This window comes from Podarcis muralis, chromosome 10 (genome assembly GCF_964188315.1).
Source record: "Podarcis muralis chromosome 10, rPodMur119.hap1.1, whole genome shotgun sequence".
NCBI lineage: Eukaryota > Metazoa > Chordata > Lepidosauria > Squamata > Lacertidae > Podarcis > Podarcis muralis.
In genome coordinates this window covers 71,100,859-71,106,858 of record NC_135664.1, presented here as the reverse complement: position 1 = coordinate 71,106,858, position 6,000 = coordinate 71,100,859, and positions in this window count along the sequence as shown.

Sequence of the window (6,000 nt, the reverse complement as noted above, 5' to 3'; positions counted from 1 at the left end):
CCAAAGAATTCTGGGAACTGTAGTTTGTTAAAAGGGTGCTAAGAGTGGTTAGGAGCCCCCTGTTCCCCTCCCAGAACTACAATTCCCAGAATACCTTGCACTTGTTAACCTGCTCTGGGAATTGTAGGAGGGGCCTCCTAATAGCTCTCCGCACCTTTAACAAACTACAGCTCCCAGAATTCTTTGCAGGAAGCCATATCTGTTTAAGTGGTATCGTAGCGCTTTAAATGTATGGTGTGGATGTGGCCTCGTGGAGCTATGATTCTTTGAATGGTTTAACCAGTGCCAGATTTTTGTATAGGGCCCCACTCTCTTGGGGGCCCCCAAAAAATTTAAAGGGAAAAAAACCTGGATGTACATTGCCAAAATATAGGATAAAAAACAGATAAAATAAAACCTACATACAGCATCAGTGTTTTGTGTTGTGTTGGCTCCTATGATGTAAGTCATGGGCCCCGCCTGCTCCCTAAAATATCACTGCTTTGCTCATTTCTATATATTGTTGTTGCTTAGTCGTTTAGTCATGTCCGACTCTTTGTGACCCCCTAGACCAGAGCACGCCAGGCACTCCTGTCTTCCACTGCCTCCCACAGTTTGGTCAAACTCATGTTTGTGGCTTCGAGAACACTGTCCAACCATCTCGTCCTCTGTCGTCCCCTTCTCCTTGTGCCCTACATCTTTCCCAACATCAGGGTCTTTTCCAGGGAGTCTTCTCTTCTCATGAGGTGGCCAAAGTCTTGGAGCCTCAGCTTCACGATCTGTCCTTCCAGTGAGCACTCAGGGCTGATTTCCTTCAGAATGGAGAGGTCTGGTCTTCTTGCAGTCCATGGGACTCTCAAGAGTCTCCTCCAGCACCAGAATTCAAAAGCATCCATTATTCGGCGATCAGCCTTCTTTATGGTCCAGCTCTCACTTCCATACATCACTACTGGGAAAATCATAACTTTAACTATACGGACCTTTGTTGGCAAGGTGATGTCTCTGCTTTTTAAGATGCTGTCTAGGTTTGTCACTGCTTTTCTCCCAAGAAACAGGCGTCTTTTAATTTCGTGGCTGCTGTCACCATCTGCAGTGATCATGGAGCCCAAGAAAGTAAAATCTCCCACTGCCTCCATTTCTTCCCCTTCTATTTGCCAGGAGGTGATGGGACCAGTGGCCATGCTCTTCGTTTTTTTGATGTTGAGCTTCAGACCATATTTTGTGCTCTCCTCTTTCACCCTCATTAAAAGGTTCTTTAATTCCTCCTGACTTTCTGCCATCAAAGTTGTGTCATCTGCATGGACTGGTTGCATGGCAACATGGGTAAATGGCTTTAGATACCTATTAGGTCCATAAATTACCATATAGCATATATTCAACACAAAAAACAGTGGCAATTTGTTGTTGACAGCTGGACATATAAAGGTCCCCATTACCTTCAGTAGCTTAGGGCCTCATCAAACCTAAATCCGGCCTTGGGTTAAACTATCACTCTTCATGGGGAAACGTAAGGATTGTCGGGCTCCAACAGGTCTTCGGTGCCAAAATATCTTGGGCTGGCCCTGATCTGGAAGGCCATAGGTTTTCCATCCCTGGTGGTTTATGCTAACCAGGGTTAAAAATCCACACCATGGTTTGGGCTTCCAGGAGAAAAACGTTGGTTTGGAACCGCTTCCTTTCCCTTCTGTTCAACGCTTAGCTTCCTCAGGGCAGAAGTTTTCTCTGTCTTTAAGGTGCAACTGCCTCCTGAAGCAGAACCAGGGTCCTAATCCGTGGCTTGTCAATGGTGGGTTAATTCAGACCGAACCGCAAGCCACAGCTAGCGCAAACTGTGCTCTGCTATCCTGCCTTGACTGACCCCTCCAAACCATGGTTTGTTAGCTAGCGTCAGCCCAGACACAAAGCCAAATGGTTTGGGGTTACAAACCATGGTTTGGCATCGTGATTCCACGCACGCTAAACAAGGGCATAGCTGTCAACCGTCCCTTATTTGGCGGGAAACTCCCTTATCCCAGCGCCGTGTCCCGCTGCTGTCCCTTATTGATGATGTCCCTTAAATTTCCCGGGTTTCATGCTCGCCCGGCTGGGGAGGGAAGCAGCGGCTCGGGGTCCTCCGCCTTGAGTGAGAGAGAGCGCACGAATGAGCTGCCGCGTCTCCGTCTCTCCCTTTTCCCATCTCAGGGGCGCGTCTTGAGGAGACGGCTGGCGGGCAGGCAACCCCTCTCTTGCGAGACTTCCACTGCGCTGCCAGGGGAAGCCGGGGGCGGCAGCGGCGGCAGTAGCTGAGGAGGTGGCCTGAGGGAGGAGAAAGAGGAGGGGATGGGGAGGGACGCAGAAGGGCGGCGCTTCAGCGGCCGCGGTGCCGCCGCAACCGCCTCATGCCAGACTCGCGGGCAGCGTGGGCGAGAGTCTCCCTCTCTCTCAGGCGGGGAGGGGCTGATGGAACTCCTCGCGCCAGGACGACGGCAGCCCCGACATGCTGCTTAGCATCCCCTCCAACCAGTGCAGCATCTTAATGTGGTGATTTCTCCCTCTGCATCCCTTTCATAACTCTATTTTTATAAATCATTTGTCCATCCATAGTTCAAATTTTTACTACAAGTTTTCTGTCAATCCTACCAATGTATGTAACTCTTTACAATAGCTTTTCAAATAAATTATAAACTTTCCCCCTTCTTTATTAAAGAGGTCCACTTCCTGGTTTCTAATTCTGCCTGTAAGCTTTGCCATCTCGACGTCATTCATCAGTTTCGTCTGCCACTCTTTGGTCGGAGTTGTAGACCCTTAGGATCATCTAGTCCAACTCCCTGCAAAACACAGTCAGTGGCAGCCAAAGCAGCATGGCTCCATCAGTGCCGGATTTATGTATAAGTTAAGCAAAATCCCTTATTTTGGCTGCTGATCCCTTACTTTCGAGGCTACTGGTCCCTCATTTTCAAATCTGTAAGTTGACAGCTATGAACCAGGGTTTCTCCAGCTGTTGATGTTTGATTTCAATTTGCATCATCCCTGCTGGAGGGAAGAAGAAGAAGAAGAAGAAGAAGAAGAAGAAGAAGAAGAAGAAGAAGAAGAAGAGGAGGAGGAGGAGTTTGGATTTGATATCCCGCCTTTCACTCCCCTTCAGGAGTCTCAAAGCGGCTCACAATCTCCTTTCCCTTCCTCCCCCACAACAAACACTCTGTGAGGTGAGTGGGGCTGAGAGACTTCAGAGAAGTGTGACTGGCCCAAGGTCACCCAGCAGCTGCATGTGGAGGAGCAGGGAATCGAACCCGGTTCCCCAGATTACGAGACTACCGCTCTTAACCACTACACCACACTGGCTCTGAAAGGGAATGTTCTTTCATATGTGTTTGACTTGTAAAAGGGTAAAAGAGAATTGGGAAATTATCCACAATAAATTGGGGTGGGGGGGATGTTTTAAAGTACCGTACTTTCCCGCTAAAACCAGAGTCCTTTCTGTTGGGGATAATTTAGACTGAAATTCCCAGGTGTCAAAAAAAAGGTTATTTATGTATGCAACAACTGCAGCCTGTGTTTTGTTAGCCCAAAAATGGAAAATGAGCAAGGTCCCAAATAAAGAAAAATGGCAACTTAAGTTGACAGAACATGCACAACTTGCAGACTTAACATAGTAAGAGAACAAGAATAACAAACGGTTAAAGATGATTGGAAAACGTTTATTGAATATATGGGAAATCATAGAATCATAGAGTTGGAAGAGACCCCAAGGGCCATCGAGTCCAACCCCCTGCCAAGCAGGAAACACCATCAGAGCACTCCTGACATATGGTTGTCAAGCCTCTGCTTAAAGACCTCCAAAGAAGGAGACTCCACCACACTCCTTGGCAGCAAATTCCACTGTTGAACAGCTCTTACTGTCAGGATGTTCTTCCTAATGTTTAGGTGGAATCTTCTTTCTTGTAGTTTGGATCCATTGCTCCGTGTCCGCTTCTCTGGAGCAGCAGAAAACAACCTTTCTCCCTCCTCTATATGACATCCTTTTCTATATTTGAACATGGCTATCATATCACCCCTTAACCTCCTCTTCTCCAGGCTAAACATGCCCAGCTCCCTTAGCCGTTCCTCATAAGGCATCGTTTCCAGGCCTTTGACCATTTTGGTTGCCCTCCTCTGGACACGTTCCAGTTGGTCAGTGTCCTTCTTGAACTGTGGTGCCCAGAACTGGACACAGTACTCCAGGTGAGGTCTGACCAGAGCAGAATACAGTGGCACTATTACTTCCCTTGATCTAGATGCTATACTCCTATTGATGCAGCCCAAATAATTGTGCACAGCTGAAAACGCTGGCAGCAGCAAGATAAATTCAACAGTGTAAATAAGTTTTGATGGATGTAATGATGGAATCCTGAATGGTATAGTTTTTGTAAAATTTATGATATGTAAAATGAACCATGGAAAGAGAAGAAGGGAAGTCACTGATCTTTTAAGGATGTAAAAGATATCTATATCTCCCATCATCCCTAGGTAGCAGAACCCAGTGGTCAGGGATAATAGGAGCTGAACTTCAACAATAGCTGGAGACCCTGCACTAAGCCATTCAATAACATTTGAAGCAAATTCCTGCAAAGAATCCTGGGGCCTGTAGTTTGTGAAGGGTTGCTGGGAATTATAACTCTGTGAGGTGTAAACTACAGCACCCAGAATCCTTTGAGGGATGGTTCTGTTGTTGCTGGACTCGCAGTCCCCATCATCCCTGAGCACTGGGCAATGCTGGCTGGGGCTGCTGCCAGTCAGAGTCCAGCAGGACCCCCGCTCCCACCTTAAGGAAAACAAGGCTTTCTGTCCCTTTAACAGAGGTTTGAGCTGGAACAATTAGCAGGTGTTGGCGATTATCTTTAGTCCCCTTGTGCCGACAAACTGACTTATGCAGATCAGTTATATTTTAAGGACACGGGAGCAGTCCATAACCATTTGTTTTTCCTGCCCATGGTCAGCTTGCAACACCAGTAAGCAAAAGTGGTTTGTAGCAAATGCAAAGTTACGTTTATTTCTGCAGAGTCGCAGCTGGAATTAATGATGCAAGGGTTAGCCCAAAGGGGGGGGGGAGAAATTAGATCAGCTTGTTCAGGGAGTATTGGTTGCAGATTTTAAAAAATATGCAAATAGTTGTTTTTTATTAATGTAACATCGAAAGTGCAGACACAAAGAGTAATGAAAGTTGCAAAATATCAGAGCACCGCAAAGGTTATATTTTCCAAACTGGGAGAGTGAGCAGATAATGTAGAAAAATGAAAGCAGCACAACACACCACGAGAGCCAATTTCTCAATATATTGGGGAGAGTTTAGTGTATCTGAATTTGGCACGTAAGAAATGAACTCCCACAAGAGTGAAAACGTTCCAGGTCTTCGTTACCCTTAAAAAGGTAAAGGGACCCCTGACCGTTAGGTCCAGTTGCGGACGACTCTGGGGTTGCGGCGCTCATCTCGCTTTACTGGCCAAGGGAGCCGGCGTACAGCTTCCGGGTCATGTGGCGAGCATGACTAAGTCGCTTCTGGCGAAACCAGAGCAGCGCACGGAAACGCTGTTTACCTTCCCGCCGGAGCGGTACCTATTTATCTACTTGCACTTTGTGCTTTTGAACTGCTAGGTTGGCAGGAGCTGGGACAGAGCAACGGGAGACTCACCCTGTTGCAGGGATTCGAACTGCCAACCTTCTGATCGGCAAGCCCTAGGCTCTGTGGTTTAACCCACAGCGCCACCCGCGTCCCTCGTTACCCTTAGAAACACATAATTTGTGAGTTTTTTCCTCTCTGCAATAGCCAGAGTCCACATATTTATATACAGTGGTACCTCAGGTTAAGTACTTAATTGATTCCGGAGGTCCGTACTTAACCTGAAACTGTTCTTAACCTGAAGCACCACTTTAGCTAATGGGGCCTCCTGCTGCTGCTGCTGCGCCGCCGGAGCCTGATTTCTGTTCTCATCCTGAAGCGAAGTTCTTAACCTGAAGCACTATTTCTGGGTTAGCCTGTAACCTGAAGCGTATGTAACCTGAAGT